The 22,218-nt window shown below is 41.6% G+C and overlaps 1 protein-coding gene across 1 annotated transcript in view; it reads right to left on the reverse strand.

Annotated features, from left to right (window-relative positions):
- Positions 1–22,218, reverse strand: part of LOC121849977 (glutathione S-transferase C-terminal domain-containing protein-like) — a 77,010-nt gene that overhangs the window by 16,511 nt on the left and 38,281 nt on the right. The gene's annotated exons all lie outside the window — the stretch shown is intronic.

Consider the following 22,218-nt stretch of genomic DNA (forward strand, 5'->3'; position numbering starts at 1 on the left):
CTCTCAGAGCACAATATAGAGTATTAGTGGAATGTGAACATGGGGCTTAAGGATTATGAGTATTGTTATTATTAAGATAAATCATTTTTCCAGGGCATAATTTGCTTAATATAAGAAGGGTATCACCTCTGCACAAAAAATCTGCAGTCAGCCAAAGAAACTTGTACGCAAAATCTCTCTACTTCATAGCAGAGGTTTCCGTGCCTTGTGGCTCAGGCCCAAATGGGTGGGGGGAAAGCCACAGCATTGATGGCATGATGTTATGTAAAGAACAACAATGGCTGTAGATGCTTCAATGCACAACCCCTGCTCCGTGCTGCCAAGAAGGGCAATGGACTGGAAACCTAACCCAAGGCAACCAGCAGTGTGCCCTCTGCTCATAGCATGGTTCAGCCGCACTCGTTTTTAACTGCGATTCTTGAGTGGACCCGAAGAGAAAAGAATCACTGGACCGTGCAGACCTGAAGCTTCACCATTCTATAAAAAGTGAAAGGAAAGCAAACTTGTCAATAATGGTGTGCCAACAGCACGCACACACTCCACAGTGGATCAGTGAAACAGAACCTTCTCAGTCTAGTCACACCTCGATTCACTCCTGACAGACGAGACACAACTTAGCTCTTAAAAAAAAAGCAGGAGGTTCCCTAGTTATAGAGGCCTTTACACTGAGACTGGTGACTTCTAAACGCAGAGACAGTGTTTGCATACAAATACACAGTCACCACGCTTCACAGTAAAATCTTGTGAAGCTCTTTGAGATGGCTCAATGAGCTTGTAAAATGCTAAATCAAATGCCAGGATAATTATTATTTCATAAACACAAACATTTTTTTAAAAATCACAGATACCCTGAGACGTTTTAATCACAGATACCCCCCAATAGTATATTTGACAAGTTAGCTTTCCTTTCACTGTTTAAAGAAAGTTACATTCTATTCCGTGTGTGGCATCTTCCCTTTTCAGCATAACACCAAAACCCTTAACTGGTCATAATCCACATGAGAAGAGTGACCGATCGAAATCTCCTTATGGATAACTTAAAATAATAGGAGACTGCTCAGTTGCATTGAACAGTTGTTATGGGAATTAGTTTTATTCAAACCAGCCAGGCTCCATGTGAATTCCACTTGAGACATTTGTCACTTTGTTGATGAGTGCTAGCCAAGTCACAGTAATAAAATCCCATTGGACCTATTTGGAAAATGTGAACATTGTTTGCAATCCCTGATCCCCAGTCAGTAAATCATGCACTGGACCTTATCCAATCAATGTCAAGGTGTTACAGTGTGCTTTCATATTTGCCAAGTCTAGGCAAAGTCTGCAAGGTTCAAAACCTGTCATATTTCTGTCCGCGCCATGTGAAAACACGGATGATTTATCAAAGCATTTGTAAGTAGATACACTGCCGAGTAATCCATTGGTTCTGCATTCGCTTTGGCGAGGAACACTGTACAGCATGTTGGCACCGCGAACAAAATGTCTCTTCGCATTCCTACCGTAGCATTTGCTCGATTGGATACTTTACAATATTAACAGGGAGAAAAACAAAGTTTCTGAAAGTGGCTCCAACTCCCGCCGCGTCGACACGGAATGTCAGCTACCCCACCGATCCCAAGGGATCCTAAGTTGTTCAGCACCGCTTCAGTTTAAAACCCACACCACCTCACAGCACAAAGTTATCACAAGGCAGGCAAGTCTTGTGCCAATGTTGGCATAGTTTATTATCTTATTTTCATGTGAAAAAAATTGGAAGTTATGGTTTTAAATCTTTCATCAGACTGGTTTCCTCTCTCATAACCCTGCTCTCACCAGGGGCTGTTGTCACAGCAAAAGTATGTTTCACCCATAAAACACACAGTCAACCCACTTCACAATATATTTTGTGAAGCGCTTTAAGACGTCTCGACAATGTGAAAAGGCGCTATATCAAATGCAAGGATTATTATTATATTATTATTTAAGTTACAAAATTGGCATTTGGTCTCTCCTGCCACCTTCCTGACAAACACTGAACATTTATTTTTTTAAAATGGTTATTTTCTTCTTTTTAAGATTTCTCTCTCTGCCACCCACCAGTACCTCAGGCACGATGGACAGTCAGATTTAACCCATCTCTAGGTCTCTGCAACCACTCATTAGGAGATACATAGAAGCAGCCAATGTGACTTGTCCTCCTTCCACTCAGTTTTATGAGGCACCAAAGCTCTGCTCTGGGTCACTCTTCCAAACATTCAGTCCAAGGCTAGAGACTTAGAGACAGATGTGGTCTCTCATCCTCATTATCTTCGTGGAGCATTTCAAAACCTTTATCCTACAGGAAAGGATGAACGCCTATAAGTGAACGTACTTCTGAAGAGGCAGTGTTGGTTTACTGAGCAAGACTGAGATTTAAACAGAATTTAGCACCAAGTGGTATTTTAATAATAATAATAATTATTCTTGCATTTGGTTTTCCAGGCTAGTTGCTGAAATGTGACATGCCATTGCCTCGCCTTTGCTTCCTATAGCACCTGGCTGTTCTCCTGAGCTAAGTGAAAAGCCGGCAGCATGGTGGGTGGAGAGTAGAAGTCAAGTTAAGCTATGTTTTCAGTACTCTCAGAATGGGAAGTACTGTATGTATTTTAAAGCAAGTTAGAACTTCAAAACTATTTAACTATCATTGTCAATCGTCTTTTCCAGGTGAACCCAATGCTTTGAGAGGATACCTTGCATGAAGGACGCTATATGAATGCAAATTATTGTTGTTTTTGAATTATAACACCAAAACATTCCTTTAAGCCTCAAAGCTTTACAACACTTACAGAAGTACTCATTACTTGCCATCAAATTTTGTTTTCCGTCAGCAATTTAGGAATGGGGAATTTAACAATGTCAAAAAATAACTGGTCTCCTGCTATTATATGCGCTAAAGATTTTTTTGAGCCTGTGTGTGCTCTCTATTTACGTCTGATCTGATGCTCAACACGATTAAGTTACCTTCAGTAACAGTGCACCACTCTCGGGAATAGAGGCACAGTTGAAACTCAGCATGTCCTCTGTTCCTTTTGGAAGACTGCAGCCTGCCCCATTGGGGCAATTCCACCCAGCATTGTGCTAAAACCCAGAATATACAAACCCTAGTGGCTAAGAATATCCATACCAGAGATTAAAGTGACTCGTGGAAGTGTCAGCCTCTGCAGCACTGTACTGCGGCAGCGTATCTGACATCAAAGGAAATATGCCATTCATTTTTACCGTCCAGATAACTGTGGCTTTCATTGCACTGCCATTCGTACTTTAATCTTTAGACCTTTCAATTCTGCTGCGGACTCATTAGAGCCCCCCCACTCTCGGTTTACAGGGAGGAATCTTTGCACTTTATACGATAGAAATAGCTTCACGCAGATCTATTATCTGCACGGTTTCAAATAACCTTTACAAGTCTACAGAAACATAGGAATGTATGGGACTAGGAGAGATCACTTGGCTGGTTCCAAAGTAAAAAAAAGGGAAAAAAACACATTACTGTCTCTCCCCCTATCCCTCAATTGATCTATTTCACCAAATAGCTACCTGTCTACTTGTTGCCAATTTTTTGGGTTTGTTTCTCATCTACAAAGAGCCAATTGTAAGTTGTAACAACAGGTTACCTTGGAGTAAATTCAAGTCAGGAGTGCAATGGAGAGGCTCAGATAGTTCTACAGATACGATCACTAGGAGGTTTGTGTTTTGGGTTTGCCGGGTGTCTGACACATGCAAAAACCCATCACCATGCTTAAGAGTATCCAAATCCAATTAAAAGTTCTACATATACTTGCCATTTACATATACGAAGGCTTGGGGACGCCAGAGTGTGCAATGGGGTAACTGTTTAACCAACTAAAACTGCATATCTTACTATTGAAAACACTGTCTGACAAGTTTCCTGCTGCTTGTCCAGATAGGATCACCTTACCCATTAGGCCTTTAGGGTTAACAGGAGCTGAGTGGGAAGGATCCCTGCCCCCAGTGACTGGTCTGCCCATTCAAGTCTGTCCATCAAGCTAAACAGGCTGATCTGTCATTAACACTGTCTAGGACCTATGCAGACCTCCCTGGGTCAGGAATGGGACTACCAAGACCACCACAGAATGGTTGCCTCAATTTGAAAACCAATCACCTAGGAAAGCTTTAAGGTGAATTCACCTGACATTTGAACAAACCAACCAACCTTTAGTATAATGATGAAGGACCGAGCTATTGTTCTAACCACTATGGCGATGTGCATTTCCAATCCGTGGATTAATAAAATCACTACACTATAAGAAAATTACTTTGATTTTTCCTAGATCACTGAGCGACAAAAAAAGTTTTGCTTTCTGGATAACTAAAAAGACTCCAATTAAATTAAAAGCAAGATCCAACTGCAAACCATCATTGTGGATTGTGTTCAAGGAGAAGTTTACTATGTCAATCAAGTAACATACATATCTTACGTTACCAGCATTATTATTAGTATAGTAGTATTATTATAACTTCTGTAGTCTAGTCACTGGTCTAACACCCAACAAGGCTTCTCAACTGTTTTGGTTCACACCAAAGTGGTCCATTTGAACAAAAGGGGTTTCAAATACTTTATTGTGTATTTATGAAACCTCAGTTCTATGTGTGGAGAGCTTAGTAACAGACTGGAAGGAATATGCGAGGATAATCCAAAATAACCTTTAGAATACTTTGTGTAGAGCATGCAGAACAAGTACATTCTCGAAGCATTGCAGAGACAATAAGGAGCACTGAACAGAAAAGTGAGAAAGAAGCATTTAAGGTCTTGAACAAATGCATGGTTATTTGAAGGAGTGTTTGAAAGAAGCGCGAAAAGGAACAAGGCAATGGGATATTGAGAGAGAGGGGGCTTAGTGGCTAAAAGCTCTGTCACCAATGATGAAATGGAGGAAGTAAGGAACAAGCAATAGATCAGTGTCAGAGAAGCAGAGAGCGCAGGCTGGAGAACAAGGCTGCAAGAGATTGCAATGGTAGAGAGAGACAAGACCATAAAATGATTTACAAACCAGGGTGATTATCTTAAAGCTAAAGCTAACTGAGATACTGGGAACCAGTGGAGACTGGCGAGGATAGGGGTAATGGATGACCAGTGTAGATGAGGATATGGGCTGCAGACATCTGGATAGTTAGAGCTTGTGAAGGGTTGGAGCTATGGAGGGCATTGGAGAATGGACTTGAGGTGCCTAAAGCTCTGGTGGTAGTGAGATAGGAACACAAGTGAGAAATGTTCCAGAGATTGAAGAATGTGATTTTGGTCAAGGACCGGGTTTAAGGTTTGATTTTGATTATATCAAAATAATTTGGATTGCAAAGGGAAACAGACAGGCTAGGTGAGTGGGCAAGGAGGTGGCAGATGGAGTGAGTATAACGTGGGGAAGTGTGAAGTTATTCACATAGGTAGTAAAAATAAAAAAGTAGATTATTTTCTAGTGGGGGAAAGACTAGATAGTGTTAGTGTTCAGAGGGATTTGGGTGTCCTTGTACACCAGTCACAAAAAGTTAGTATGCAGGTACAGCAAGCAACTAGGAAGGCTAATGCCATGTTGGCGTTCGTTGCAAAATGGTTAGAGTACAAGAGTCGGAAAGTCTTGCTGCAGTTGTATAAGATCTTGATGAGACCGCACCTGGAATATTATGTGCAGTTTTGGTCTCCTTATTTAAGAAAGAACATACTCGCCGTAGAGGGGATGCAGCGTAGATTCACTAGGTTGGCTCCTGGGATGAGGGGATTGACCTACAAGGAGAGGTTGAGTAGGCTAGGCCTATATTCTCTAGAATATAGAAGAATTAGAGGTGATCTCATAGAAACATATAAGATTATTAAGAGTCTTGACAGGGTAGGTGCCGCGAGACTGTTTCCCCTGGTTGGAGAATCTAAAACTAGGGGTTATAGTCTCAAGATTAAGGGTCAGCCCTTTAGAACTGAGTTGAGGAAACATTGCTTCACTCAGAGGGTAGTCAATTTGTGGAATTCTCTACCGCAGAAGGCTGTGGATGCTCAGTCCTTGAACATATTCAAGACTGAGGTTGATAGATTTCTAAAGGATAGAGGGATTAAGGGATATGGGGATAGGGCGGGTAAATGGAATTAGGTTAGAATATCAGCCATGATCTTATTAAATGGCGGGGCAGGCTCGAAGGGCCAAATGGCCTACTTCTGCTCCTAAGTCTTATAGTCTTATGGTCTTACATATTCGAAATACATTTTGTTCAAAATAGGTAAATATGATATTTGGACACTTTGGAGCTACCGAGCCCTCATTTCTGCTTCACTGTATTCGTGCATAAAATATTGTTTTGTCTGATAATGATTCCCAGTACAAATAAAATGTACGAAAAGCAATTGGGGCAAAGCGCTTTTAGTAATGGTCTGTTTATCAGAACTTGAACGCGGACAGAGGATCCAATTCATGCCTTCTACCAAATTGCAGGTGTGCAGATGGCAAGCAATGAACCAGAGGCAATCAGCAGTTGAAAAGCAGAAAGAGCAACAGATTATATCTGTAATAAACCACCACAGCAGGTGTGTGCAGATGTCATTACCACAAATAGAATTAAAACATCCAACCCAGTCCCACATACATTAAAGCAACCTCCAAAAAGGCAAATCAAATCAAGCTTACCTTGTCACACAGAAACATGAGTGCAAATTAAATATTGGGTAGCATTCCACACACAAAACCAATCACTGTCCATCATCGACAAGCAGTCTCCCAAATGACTAAGCTACGTTTCATTTAAGGATGATTGCTGATCTCAGACAAATCTGCATCTTACCCTCGTCCCCTACCATAGATTTAGGTAACTTTCGTATACTGTAATACTAATCCTTGCATTTGATGTAGTGCCTGTAATATCAACATTTCTCAGCATTTCCCAGGTTACGAAATGTGAAGTGACTGTACTTGTAGGCAGAGGATTGGAGTAAAATCTGGGACATTTCATATTGCATGTAAATTAATGTATACAATGCATTATGAATCACCGCTTATTTTACGGCATTCCTAAAGGCCATAAATAAAACCAATAACGTCCCAATTTGCATTGGATATATTTTTTTACTGCTATTTTGGATTTTGCGACATGGTCGACTTAACTTTGTTAATGGATGTGGCAACTGAGCTGTTTAAGGCTCCTTATCGCAGGTTCCACTGGCTCCTTATCGCCAAACGGATTCATTTTCAAATCCCTTCATGTACTGACACCTCCCTACCTCTCCGACCTGCTTAACCGGCAACCCGCAACTTCCACTCGATTATCTCCAGCCTTCTCCATGTCCCTCGTGGGGATGCTACCCTGCGTGAGGGGCGCTACATCAATGCAAGATTCGGACCAGAGAGAGAGAGTTGGGTGTATCTACATACATGTGGAAGTTGACCCCATGTTTGCAGGTGATGTCACCAAGAGGGAGCATGTACATGTTGACCCCAATGCCCACTCTGGGGCCCCCAGAACATTGAGGAATATGGAGAAAAGGCAGAGAAATGGAATAGAAATATAAAAAGCTGACGTCAACTACAAAAATGGCAGAGCAGACACAACGTGGTTTTAACTGGTTAGACTCCAGCAGTTACCCCGACGCACACTGTGGGGTCCCCAAGCCTTGGCTCTTGCCAATCTGTGCCTAATACTTTCCGGAATTGAGTAAGCATGATGCGTCTCTCCAGAGAGAAAGTTCGTATTCTACTCCAATAAATATATTGTGAATTTCCATGTGTAGGTGGGATGCATGGAACCCTCGGTTTGGTTTGGATACTCTCAAGCATGTGATGTGTTTCCACATGTATCAGACAACCAGCTGACCATCCCCAAAAAGAAGTAAATATCACTATACTGCAAGCACTTCACTGCTGGAAGCAATAGAGTAAATATGACATATGCAAAGTATGAGTTATGTCAAACTTGCATAGAATATAAACTCTGGAATGATAATAATAATAATCCTTGCATTTGATATAGCGCTTTTCACGTCGGGAGGAAGTCCCAAAGCACTTCACAGAACACACTGTAAAGTGAATTGACTGTATATTTGTGGGCGAACGCGGCAGCCAATTGCGCACAGCAATGTCCCACAAACAGTCGTAGATTGAAAATGACCAATTTATTATTGTTTTTGGAGGGATTATTATTAGGCGTGTGGAGTAAGGAAACTTGCCCAAGGTTTCGCCCTCTGCCTGGAATTGAACTCAGGTTTCTCGCTTGCAAAGCGAGTGCTCTAACCACTGAGCTACAGGACTCCATAAATGAGGAAATGGAGGGGCGCCAAGAATAGAGCCTTAGGATACTTTGCAGGTGACTGTTTGGGACCTGGAGGTGAAACCGGTGGAGGAGACGAGAGGATACTCAAGTCAGTCTTGAAGCAGGAGAGGGGATGAGGGAGGAGAGGCGAGAGAAGAGGATATCACGAACAGGACTACGGAGTCCTGTGGCTCAGTGGGATGCGACTTGGGCAGATGTACGACTTAGGCGGTTATACGATTTATACAGATCAGACTTGTGAGTTTTACTCTAATGCTCCATTTCCAGTGGTACAAATAGAGCATCAAGATAAGCACAGGTGAAACTAATTGCATGAATAATACAGATTAATACATCCGACATATTTTCAAGGGCGAATACAGGTATCTTGTAGAAAGGTGGAGAAGTAGACACTCGATAATAGTCTAGGGCAACAAACAATTTTTGAGACAGATCATTCAACACGCGTAACAGGAAGAAGTTATTTAATCTAAATTGTAGCCTGTTTAATTGAAGATATGGTGTGTGCTGCTTTTAACCCAAAAGCCAGCTGCAATATAATGTGGTTACATAAACTGGGCACATTAATTACACAAAAGAATATTCAAAGCAAACTTAACAAGTCAAAACACCCACTCTTTGAAGTGTAGTCAAATCATCAGGATCACACAGAACACTTTTATATTAAACTTAAATGCATTGTATTTGAATTGATTTCTGAAAAAAAATACTTTGAAAGGGATGAATATTTACTCCTGTTAAATAGAAATTAGAATATGAACATTTATGTACGTGAAGACATGCTTTCTAAATAAACTCTGGGCACAAAGGAGTCTGAATCCGGGTAAACACTGGCATGGTTTTGGTCCTTCAGGGCAGCACTTTAGCAGTTTGTACAAGTCAATAGCCATCCTAACTGAACTGAACTCAACTGAAACATATTGACAGACAACACTTTGTGCAACGCTTCATTTGCAGCACACTTCAGTTATTCAATCACAATTCATGGCTTGTGTTTACAGCGCATTCAGACTGCAGCTCAGAAGAAGGGGGAATTGGGATGTCAGTGACATAAGGTTTCGTACTAAATCATTGACCGATGGTTGTACAGAGGTTGCCCAAGTTCATGACACTCAGTCCAAATGGATCAATGACCATCAATTATGTCTCAGCAGTAGTGGATGATTTTGGCTGCTCTCATATTTTAGGGAGGTTTGGTGATGATGTGTGGCTCAGCTCAGGCAACAGTGAGCAGTGACAAAATGGGACACAAGTCAACATGTAGGAGAGAATGGGCAATCTGTGAAAAATGACACTCCCGATTGGCAAGTAAGATTAGCTATTCTTTTATTAGTGTTGATTCTTTCAGTATTGAATGATTTTGCACGCTTCAAGCTATGCGTAGAATGCCAAGTTTTAAAAAATATTTGCATGTCTTTCTGTTAAGCATAGACACCAACTAGCAATATTCTGAAATTCCTAAGCAATGCGATACCATATTTATCTCTTCATTTTCAAATCCAAAATAATAGAAGACGTTTTGAGTCACTCCTATCAGATCATCCCTGCTGAGCTTCGCGTTCTCACAAGATTTTGCCAAAACTTACATTGAAATTTTAATGGGAACGGTATAATATTGCTGACTTTATTTAAAAAAAACTTTTAAGCATGAACTGTTCAAAAGTTCACATCTAATGGTACATCACATTCTGTTGCCTAAGACATTTTTTTGTCTGAAACTTATCCATTATACTTTTGGATCTAATCTATGTTATGGTAATTCAAGTAAAAGAATAAATGACTGAGTTTGCTTCAACAGCTTTAGATCTCCAGCTATAAAGATAATTATAATAATCCTTTCAATTGGTAAAGCGCCTTTCATGTCAAGAGAACATCAGAAAGCACTTCACAGAATATAACGTAAAGTGCAGTGACTGTATGAGTTTGTGGCGAACATGACAACCAATTTCACAAAACAACAACTTACATTTATATAGCACCTTTCACATGGGGCAGCATCTCAGAGCGCTTAACGCAGCAATGTCCCACAAACAGCCATGAAATGAGCAACCAATTTTATTTGGGGATTGTCTCACCAGGAGAAATTCCCTTCTCTTTTCTAATTGTAGTAAAAGAATAAATGACTGAGTTTTCTGCAACAGCTTTAGATCTCCAGCTATAAAGATACACTCCACTTACTGCAAAGAGTTATCCATAACTATAGAAGACATTTCATGCAATACCCACAGATCAGCATCACACTTGTCACTAAATCAGGAGGCAGTTTTTCACCCAAAGGGTAGTAGAAATCTGGAACTCTCTCCCCCAAAAGTCTGTGGATGTCGGATCCATTCACATTTCCAAGGCCGAGATGGATACTATTTCTTAGGTCAGAGTATTAAGGGATATGGGGCAAGGGTGGGTAATTGGAGTTGAGGTATAGATCAGCCATGATCTTATAGAATGATGGAACAGGCTCAAGGGGCTGAATGGTCTACTCCTGTTTCTAATTACTTGGGAAGCATTTTGAGATGCTTTGTTGTAAATGATTTAAAAATACAATCTCCTTCTTTCAGTAAACAGATGGACTTTAAATCCATAAAATGAATTTGAGGGAAGTTTAATTTGCAGTTAATCCCTACGGATGGAAGATCAGAGAAATAAATTCTTTGTTATTTATTAACAATTTGATTGTAACCTGATAATGCTGAAAAGAGACAAGCAAGCATATTTTACAAGGGAAGATTGGACAAGTTGCAGCTTTTCTCTCTAGAATTAAGATGATTCAGAGGGGGCCTGATGGAGGTATTTAAAATTATAAAAGGATTTGATAAGGTGGATGTTGATAGGCTGTTTCACTTGTTGGTGCAAAACGAGAGAGCATACATAGCACAGGTAGCATGTGCACTTTGACCTTTTGTTGTTTGGTTGTTTGTTAGTAAAATGGTAAGACAGAAAGCAGCGTGTGCGAGTATTTTTTGATCGTTGTGTGTGTTTTACTTCCTTGGTTACTGCTTATTTGTTATCTGTTAAAATGGTGCGTAAATCTGGGTGAAAACGCTATTTTTCAGCACCATGGAAACACCAACAATATTGTATAGTGAGGGGAACTGTCAATTGTGGTTAGCTCACCAAAGAATAACTCTCTCAACAACAACAACAAGATTCCATTTATAAAGCGCCTTTCACGTCAGGAGGACGTCCCAAGGCGCTCTCAGCCAGAAGAAAGCAAATCCAGCCAATAACAAGCAGCTCCAACAGGGCTCATAATGGCAAAGGACAAGCAGTAGCCAACCTGGATGGAGAGCAGAAGCACATCTCGTAAAAGAAAAATAAGTAGAAGACTACAAAGTTTTGCACTGAATGGTGGTAGATGTTTGATAAGTAAATCTAAATATACACATGAAGCACATTTACCTGCACTGTGTGAGTGTATGTAAAGGTGTTTTATGCTGTTGGCCAGTATTTCGGGGGAAACTCCCTTCTCTTCCAATGATGCCTCAGGGTATTTAACATACAACTAAACAGGCATCTCATCTGAAGGATGGTGTCTTCAACAATGCAGCACATCCCCAGCACTGCATTGGAGTGTCAGCCTAAACTTGTGAGTTCAAGCCCCGATATGACCTTGAACTCACAACCTTCTGACTCAGAGGTGAGATGGCTACCAACTATAGTAAGCCAGGCTGCTACTGGTTATTTTTGTGTTATAAAAATCCTGAAAGAAGGCAAGTCCTCTTCATATGAAAACATACAGATCATTGGCTATAGGTATGTGACTGAGGCAATTAGATATTTTAAATGTCCTGAGCAAAGTTTCTCCTGCAATCCCTCAGCTTCTTTGGTCTCCAGATCATCCATTACTGCTAATACTCAGATCCACATTCCCTCGGTATGAATTATTTACTGTGAATCACTGGAGCTACATCAATGTCCAAATAATGCCAACATAGGCAGCAATCATTGCAGAAAGGAACCAGATTCTTAAAACTACACACAAGTCTTCCCCCCCAACCATTTAGACATTCAAAATCTAACAATGTGCACTAACATAGAACACTTCACAGATATGATAGGTAATGATAGGTAGTGCTCAAGGAACTCAGCAGCAAAAAAGGAGAGAGAATTTGAAAGTTGTTCAAAGACATGGTCAAAGTGAAGCAAGGATATTTTGGACATTCCAGACACTATGGGTATAATACATGTATAGTGTACAGTGTTGTTTATCCACCAATGGTGGAACGGACAGTATGAGGAACAAGTAACACGGCAGTCAATACACACAGCATAATGGGTTTGTTGGGCCTGATGCGAGAGGATACTAATGGTGGGTGGAGGATCCAAATCAGACCCAAGTTTCCAAACAGAGGGGACGAGCAAAAGAGTACAGTAGGAGTGGCCACAGAACATTTGTTGAGTGGGGAGCTTGTGGAGGTCACAAATTACAAAATCCAGCAAAACTGGAAGTCATAAAACTAGGAAGACCGGCTGTGACAATTTAAAGATTGGTCAGATTATTATCGTTTTCTGAATCCTTTGAAAAGCCATGAATAAAAATACAAGAATAAAAATCTAACTGGGTCACAATGGACGGGCTGTAATGACATCTATGTGGGATGTGCTGTGGTTTTGTGGGTGAAGCAGTTTTGGTCATTTTTGGCAAAACCCCAATTCTGTTTCTGACTATAATTGCTGGATGACCAAAATATCAAACCACAGTCTACAAGCTGTTCCCAGCCCCTGACTCGGCCCCCAAAATGACTAATTTCTGCTGCAGTAACGTTTCAGAATGGGTTCAAAATTAGGAATACAGTAAATTGCTAATTGTAACCAGCAGTAAAAGGAGTGGCTTTACCGTCAGGAAAACATAGCAAGAACAAGCGACATGTCCAAATGTCGAATACAGTTTACAGGCATATGATAACACAGTGATACTGGTTTCACAGCCATACTCTGCTCACCCTCACTTGTAAGTCTATTCATGCCCTTGGACCTATCACTGTGATTTGAGTTCTGTAGCTCAGTGGTTAGAGCATTCGCCTTGCAAGTGAGACACCTGGGTTCAATTCCAGTCAGGGCGAAACTTTGGGCAAGTTTCCTTACCCCACACGCCTAACAATAATCCCTCCAAAAAACAAAACAATAATAAATTGGTCGTTTTCAATCCACGACTGTTTGTGGGACACTGCTGTGCGCAATTGGCTGCCGCGTTTTGCCCACAAATATACGGTCAATTCACTTTACAGCGTATTCTGTGAAGCGCTTTGAAACGTCTAGTAGACGTGAAAAGTGCTATGTCAAATGCAGGGATTATTATTATTTCTCCTATTGCGTTTGTTTTGCTCATCCCCTCCATTCACAAACATAGGCCTAATGCAGGTCACCCCATTAGTTGCTGAATTCTGCAAAGGATTCACCACCATCTTTTGGAGCTCCCTTCCTCTTCTCCTCCATTTTGTCCCTTCTGTATCAGTCTTTGAATCACACCTAAAATGTTACCACTTGGTCACCGTGTTACCATGCCTGTGGTCACTTCCCTCTTGCCCTCTGTATCCAATAACGTTCCATGAACAGCACTACATAAATGTAAATGGTTGATTTTCATCTTTTCTTTCTCAATGTGTCGTTCTTACACTTTCCTGCGTGAGTGAGTACGAGTGCACGCGCATGTACGTGTGTGTGTACGTGGGCAAATTGGGAGTAAAGGCTGGCGAACAAATCACCCACTTTTTGCAGCTTTCAGAAAATCACAATTCGCTGGTTTGCAAAGGTCACAAATTACAAAATCCAGCAAAACTGGAAGTTGCAATCAGGTCACTGAGTCATGAAAATCGCAAAATAGACTTCAATAACCTGGGAAGTGGGGTCAGGGTGGGGGAATCCAACATATAAATTGTTGAATGATACAGAAACATTAAATGGTACAATACATCTATCTCTTGTAAATAACTGCAATGCGCTCCAATATTAAGACTCCCTGGATGGATTGCTTATTTAATCAGATAAAATTGATCCTGGACCACAGGAAAACAAGACCGCAGGAGAGTAACTGCTCCTACACAGGTGGCAAATGAAACCTGACAGTTTAGTCTATTAGGTATAGTTTATCTATCAAACCTCTTTCATCTAAAGCTCAAAGGCAATGCTTCTTTGACATTTTTATATTGCAGCAATAACGAAGGGCCATCCATCACTTTCCCAATCAGCAACTGAGAGCCAAAGATCAATGGCCCATGTTCAGACCCACGTTCTCCACCAATGCAATGGGTATAGATCTCAATTACACCATCTGGACAGATCTAGGTACAGTTTGCTTAGCACACCAGCCCCTGACCAGACACTCACCTTTGCAGTCATCAATAACACAGTGAATCGCAAGCTTCTGATCACTTTGTGCAAGGGGTTAACATTCATATCGCTCTTGCAGCCCCCCAGGGAACAGCTGCTGGAAGCCCAGGTGTCTCTCTGTGTTCGTCCTGTACAGATGATATGGTGACTGAGAATGTCTACTCAGAACTCCACACAGTAAAGGTATTAAAGTGGGGAATCTTATGCTTCAGATTATGTTGAAGTTTAAGAAAAAGATTTGCTGCGCTTTCAGCCACTATGCCCCAAAACTCTGGAATACTATCCCTCAATCCCTTTGCCTGGCCCCTCCTTCCTCTGAAGACCTTCCTTTTCGACCGTACTTACAGTCACTTCTCTCCTTCCTCCGGCTCAGCATCGTGCTCCGCTACTATCAAGCGTTCTGGGACGTTACCCAGTGTGAGGAGCGCTATATAAATGCAAGTTGTTGTTGTTGTAGACAGAAGAGGAAACTTCTGAGGAGCTGAGCCCCTCACAGCGTTCTCTAAATAACACTCAATGTAAATGAATCTCAAGTAATGGGCCAACAGTACATGTTTGAGCAAAGAAAGGGTTGTTGTGTTCCTCACAGTCTTTAGAACTCGTGAAGAACAAGATTGGATTTGCTTACATGGGATAACTTATGTAGCAGCTTTCAAGTAGTATAATGTCTCCAACCACTTTACAAAGACGATGCGGACACACAAGTAACAAATTAAGAATCACAAATTTCCTAAATAACTCGTTAGATAATTGTACCTTGTGGCTCAGTAATAATCAACAAAGTCCCAAGTGCAATCCTTGGCCTGTGCCGACTTAGCTGATCTCAGTCAGGGCAACAAAGAGATCAATGCCATTAGCCTCAGTGTCAGGAGATAGATCGCATTCCTATTTTCTGGTTACCCTCCAGCCAGTGACTACAAGCGTTTCCCATCAATATTTAGCACTGAATTTCTCACGGAGGTTTACACATTTGATTGATTAAAAAACAAATTGAACATCTGATTGAATTGAAGTGCTCCATTATTGATGTGTTTGACCGGCCTGCTCACGACCCCACCCTGCCCGCCCCACCATCAGCAATCGGGCCTTCAATCTTTCTGTCCCCGCTCTCTGGAATTCCATCCCAGAGTCCCTCTGCTTTGCGCCTTCCCTCGCCTCCTTCAAGGTCCATTTCTTTGACCGCGACTTCAGCCATCTTCCCACCCCATTTCCATCGGCCCCCACCCCTCCTGAACCTAACCCCCAGTTCGAGGGCAAGCCCTCAATTGTCCAGTTCCTTGGGACGTCCTTCCACTGTGAAAGGTGCTATATATGCCATCTGCTGTTATTGTTGTTGCTTCATGGGAGCTGATTGTATTGTAATGTGGTGAGGCCTGCTGAGCAGCCTTTCACATTTCAGTAGGACTGAAACCTTCCCATCTCAACCAGAGACCTTTTACTCAGCAGCAGGTTGGAAAATCTGGAACAATTCTAATTATAAGTATCCAACCTTTGGGACGTCCTCCTGATTTGAAAGGCGCTGTACAATTGTAATTTGTTAAGGTTGTTATACAACCGCATCTACAACACACGAGTAATATCTGCCTAAAAGATTCCTGTCACCCCCAAAACAGTTAAAGTGAAATAATAATAATAGTCCTCACACTTGATATTGTGTCTACAACATACAAACATCTCAAAGAACTTCACAGGTAATTGCTGTCAAGTGTAGTGACTGTGCATAGGCAAGTATGGCAAACTGCCATGAAGTGGATAACTATTTTTCTGAAGCTTTGTTGGCCAATGGGCAAGAGGCACTCTCTTTTAGGTATCAATACTGTCACCTGGAAATTGGTAGCGTGGCTTTCCGTTGGAGACCTTGAAAACCTTACAAACGTTTTGTGCATTAACATAACCATACAATACAATTTTACATTTATATAGCACATTGCATGTCGAGGGGACATCCCAAAGCGCTCAATAGACTTAGATGGGCATCTGAGCTGGGGGGAGCCAGCGGGGGTGAGGAAAGAATTTGAACAAAGTGAGGGAGTGAGTCAGAGAGACTCACAGTAGATGGAGTTCCAGAGAGTGGGGACCAAAAGGTAAAAGGTATGCCTGAAGGTGCACTCAATCTGCTAGTTTAAATTTCTATCTCCACCACAGCTGGGAGTAAAACATGTTGTTTATTACAACAGCTCCAAATAACTCACAAACTCACTCACATAACTGTAAAACTTTACAACAGGTACCCTTAGCACGTCAGAACTGGCATTCCATAAACAATCTACAACCAGATGCAGCCATGACAAGGGAATGGGATCTTTAAAGAATCTCTGACGTTCTCCCGTCACACAGTATAATATCTAGAACAACTTTCAACTTACAAGAAACTCCACTGTGGGCGCCGATACTGCCTTCCACTGTTCCAGTGTTTAACAGTGGGCTGTGTACGACCACCATAACAATGGTCAGAGTAAAGAATGGTCAACGTATGATTTCTTTGAATCTGTTTTCCTCTCTGGAGGAAGCCGTGAATATAAATCAAATTGTATTTGTACAGTGCGCTTCACTTAGAATGAAGTCTTGGAGTGCTTCACAGTGGAGGGGTTGGATGAGGGAGACGCCATAGGTACAGTTAAAGAGGTAGGTCATAGGGTGAGATTTAAAGATAGATAGGAGATAAGGTGGAGGGGTAGAGTTAGGGAGTTCCAGAGGTTCGGTATGTAATGACTGAAGGCTAGACCACTGATGATGGCACGGGGAGAATGGGCGATGTCCAGCAGGCCTGTGTCAGCTGAGTGGAGAGGGCTGTCAGTGGAGTGGGGTAAGAGCAGATCAGAGCAAAAGGGAGGTTTTGCCCTGTCAGGAATCGAACCTTGGTCTCTCGCTTGCGAGGCGAGTGGTCTAACCACTGAACTACAGGACTCCACAGCTTCATAAGCTTATCAACAACAACAATTTGCATTTACATAGTGCCCCTCATGTAGGGTAGCGTGCCTATTACTATAACACCGGGATTACCCTCATTGCTTTGCTCTGCACCACCTCTAGGGTCTGGGTAACCCACACAATCATGACATCCAGAACACTACATAGTACTGCAGGTGCAGCCTGGCCAGAGCATTGTATGCCTCCAGTCATAACCTTTTTAAAAAAAATTGCAAAACCTGCCCTAGCGTAGGCTCATACGAGTAGAAAAAAGCGCTTGTAGATTCACCTTCTACTCTGAATAAGTTATTAAGTCACAGTCAATTACCACCCATCCAGCAAAGTGCAATAGATTTCAATCCTCTGGAGGTATTTTATCAGCTCTTTATCTCACTTCAAGCCAGCAGTCAGTAAAAGGCATCTGCTTAACATCCTAACTCGTAACAGCTCACAAGTAGAGCTCTTTCATATCAGGAGAATGTCAGCCTGCAATAGACAGTACAATTATCTTTTTACAATGGATGACGCCAAAGTCATTCATTTAATATGTGTGGGGCAGTTCTCGGGATACGTTTTACAGGATTCTGTGTATCTCCATGAAAGGTATTCAATTCTTCCATTTATGAACCACCGCATTTCGTCATTGCATTTGCCTACAAAATATGCAGTCGCAAACAGTGACAACTTGCATTTATATAGAGTACGTCATGTAGGATAACGTCTAGGAGTACTTTACAGTTGCAGAGCTATATGCCAAACAAGCTAGAAGAGAAGCAACCATAGGTGCAATTGAAGAGGCAGGTTCTAAGGTGGGATTTAAAGACAGATAGAGAAACAGCAAGGTGGAGAGAGAGGCCGGGGGTTTAGAAGCCAGTGAATGAAATGTTCCTGAAAGTGACTCACTTTACATTACATTCAGTGAAGTGCTTCGAGATGTCCTCTCCATACTGACCTGTCTGCTCCCTCCGCTCAGTGGGCTCTGACCTGCACCATGTCCCCCACCCACGTTTTACCGCGTTTTGCCCACAAATATACAGTCAATTCACTTTACAGTATATTCTGTGAAACGCTTTGAGATGGCTAGAAGATGTGAAAAGCACTATATCAAATGCAAGGATTATTATTATTATATATTACCTTAGCTCATCAAAATATCTCAAGGAGACTCACAAATAATTACTGTCAACTGTAGTGACTAGTTTTGCAGGGAAACTTAGCAGCCATTTTTCACAAAGCAAGGTTCGACAGAAGTGAATGGTCAGTTTATCTGGAGGATTTGTTGGGTAGGGCATGAACGAAACTTTCTTCTCTTACCGACTAGTAATAGATTCTTTGACATCCACCTGAAGAACAGGTAGACAGAACCTCAGTTTAACATCTCTTCTGAATGACAGCAACTCTGACAATGTAGTGCATCCCCCAGTACAGTACCACACTTAAGTACCAGCCTGGAATATGAGCTGAAGTCCTGATGCGAGCTTCTGAACCCACAAGCTTCTGAGCTAGATAAAAGTGCAACCAATTAATCTGAATTTTGCCTCAACTGTCTTGCAATACTTTCCTTTTAATGGGAGTGAGTCAACTATGGAAGACAGTGACATTACAATCTCTTTCACGACATAGCTCCAATTACATTAACTGTGAAGCAAGTGGAAAAGATCCAGCCCCCTTGTTGGTTGACATGAACCAGATTGAATATTATGAGGTATGTACGAGCACTGTAAATAACATAGAATGTAGCTAAGCCCCTGTGTCAGCAGGATGAACAGAGAAATTGAATGCATTCTAACAACTGGATTACAAAAGTATCCCAAGTCTTTCTCAATAAAGTCTGTGGTCCAAGCACCTGCCCGATGAGCGATAGGAACTGCCGTGTTTTGGTTTGGGGCTTATCTCGAGCAAAATATCAGCTAAGTGTTGTTGAAATTGTTTCTCTGGATCTGGCAATTCACTTATCTTGTTAACAAATTGCACTTTACCACACAGCAGGCCTGCAGGATAACCCAACGGCCTGTGGATGTTAGCACCAGGACAAAAGGAATCTTTGTAATCCCTTCCTGCATAAACAAGCCAAAACCACATCTGGAGCCATCTAACTTAAGTCCCATTTAGTGTTAGTTCTATAAGAGATTACATCAGCCAGGTCAGGTTCTCCCTGACTGAATATGATGTGATCTCCAGGTGTTAAGACAGAGGCTTAGTTTTGACTTCCGGCTAAAATTCTTGGCCGACCCGCATTGGCTTCATTCATTTCAAAGATGCTACTGTCTTATGCAATTTCTCTCTCCTCCCCCCCACCACGCCCCACACACACTATTGTAAACAAAACACTCAGTGCCATTCACCTAAAAATTTGCAACAAATTGACATCTGAAGCATGAGCTGACCATAAAACATTAGCAGACCTCTGTCATCTCAAGCGGAAGCAAACGACCCTTCATCAATAAAGTCTCAAGCATGGCAGGCTTTCATGTTCCCAATGGCAGAAAGGAACAGGTCCCAGAACACTGGAGTAGGCTGGACTACAATTTGAAATGAAAGACGGACTAAGAGTGCAGAATGGAATGTTCCCATTTCTATGGAGGTTTGTGTGATATGTATTATTATTAATAATAATAACCATTGCATTTGATATAAAGCCTTATCACGTCATTGAGATGTCTCAAAGCTCTTCAAAGATTATATTGTAAAATGGACTGACTGTGTATTTTGTGGGCAAAACGAGGCAGCCAATTGTGCACAGCAGTGCCCCAACAGTCATGGATTGAGTGACCACATTTTGGTGGCGGGAGGGGGTGTGGGGGGATTATTACCCCTGGAAAGAGATCCACCAATCGACTAACAATCGGCTTCCTACTTACTATGGTAAACAGAGGCGCGTGGAGTAAGGAAACTTGCCTAAGATTTTGCCCTGCCCGGGATTCAAATCCGGTCCTGTTTTGTTAACAGAACACTCGAGTTCAGGGCCCAGAACTCCTTCATGTAATGCTTTATCCTGTGAAGCGTACGAGACATCTCAACAACATGATAATCATCAAAAGCAAGGATAATTATTATAATAATAATGTCCACTTGGATCAAAATACATCAACAGCTGATGGAAACACTGAAGTATTTATATCTTACTGAGGAAAGAATGCTTTAAAAAAACACACAAGTGGAATTGTTTTTTTAAAAAAAGTGGTATGCTAATGCTAAATTTAATTTTTATTAAAGATTTCAGCAGGCAGACTCCAAACCAGTAAACGGAAAGAGTTTGCTTTTACTTCCTCTACTTTCCATCGCAGTAAAGATTCCTACTCCTCGTCCTTAAAACATAATTAAATTGCAAGACTGGAGTTTCTAAGACTGCAAGACTAAACTGCTCAATTCTGTTTGGGTCACTGCAATATTTAATTTAGTGTGCCTGCCAGTACTTCTGTCACAAAATAATAATTATAGTAATTCTAGCCTTATTACGTCAAAACATCTCAAAGCGCTTTACAAAGTTTTCTGGAAACTGCAGTGGCTATATATTTCTAGGCAAATGTGGCAGTCAATTTGAATAGAGCAACATCCATAAACAGTCAGGAGTTGAAGGACTATGAAGGATTGTTGGCCAGGACACCGGAAAAAACTCCCTTCTCTTTTCGAATAGTATATTGGGTCCTTTAATATCCAACTCAATAGGCAGATGAAACCTTGGTTTAACATCTCGTCTGAGGGTCCCTCAACAATGCAGTGTTCCCCCGGCACTGTATTGGAGTGTCAGCCTAACCCGGACAATGAGCAAAATCCCTGAATAACTGAGGTGTTTCAAACTTTGTTACTAGCTGGATGGACCACAATGTTCTTTTACAATTTATACCTTCTCAACTGGTAAATGTCAACTTACCAGCGGGGGAGGGGACTTGTGGCTGTTCTGGTTGTGGTTAACTAACCCTTAGGTGCTCAGAACTGTAGACATTCTGTAGATGCCAAACATCTCATAAAAAGTGTAGAAGTACTATGCGCTGGAAGGGCAATACATTCTTTTATTTTATTCCAACAGCTGTCTCATGATAGCGCGGGGGGGGGGGGGGGGGGGCGGAAGTGAGAGGAAGGGCTCACTCCCACATCGTATGCAGAGCTTTTCAAGCACCCATTATACACAGAGACGGCAGTAAGACTCCAGCGATCTGAACATCTAAAACAAATACACAGAATTTTAGCCTGATGAAGCTGCAGACTGTGAGGCAAGACACAAAACACCAAACAGTAATAACAGTTTTTGCCTCGTTTTCAGCGCCTTGGGATGTCCTCCCGACGTGAAAGATGCTCTATAAATGCAATCTTGTTGTTGTTGTTGTTCAGAAAGCCCTTTAAGGTACCTTCATCCCTCTTGTGTGTACAATCACATCTGATATCAGCCCCGCGGAGTCATAGGTCAGTATTTCACAGAAATGCTGCGAGGTGATGGGAATCCTATTCTACAGGAAACTAATTGTTTAGAATATAATTATAATAATCCTTGCATTTGATTATAGCACTTTATCACATTGTTGAGATGTTTCACAGAATATACTGTAAAGTGAATTGACTGTGTATTTTGTGGGCGAAACACAGCAGCCAATTGTGCACAAGTGTCCCACAAACAATCATGGATTGAGTGAGCAATTTTTTTTGTGGGATTATTATGCCCAGAAAGCAATCCTCCAATCAGTTAACAACTAATTAAATCAG

The sequence above is a fragment of the Callorhinchus milii genome, unplaced genomic scaffold, assembly GCF_018977255.1.
Source record: "Callorhinchus milii isolate IMCB2004 unplaced genomic scaffold, IMCB_Cmil_1.0 Scaffold1, whole genome shotgun sequence".
NCBI lineage: Eukaryota > Metazoa > Chordata > Chondrichthyes > Chimaeriformes > Callorhinchidae > Callorhinchus > Callorhinchus milii.